A 201-nucleotide genomic window follows, 5' to 3' on the forward strand; every position below is an offset into this window, starting at 1 on the left:
TTGGTTCACGGTACATTAACTTGACATGAAAATACCGTTTTTGTATCTGACACAATATTGATTATTTTAAATCTTTACCTCACTTGAAATTATATCCAGTTCAATTTGAGGGTTATCACAACCATGTTGAACAGGCTATGCAAGAATTACTGTGTGTGTGTGTGTGTGTGTGTGTGTGTGTGTGTGTGTGTGTGTGTGTGT

The sequence above is a fragment of the Etheostoma spectabile genome, chromosome 15 (assembly GCF_008692095.1).
Source record: "Etheostoma spectabile isolate EspeVRDwgs_2016 chromosome 15, UIUC_Espe_1.0, whole genome shotgun sequence".
In the NCBI taxonomy this organism is placed as follows: domain Eukaryota; kingdom Metazoa; phylum Chordata; class Actinopteri; order Perciformes; family Percidae; genus Etheostoma; species Etheostoma spectabile.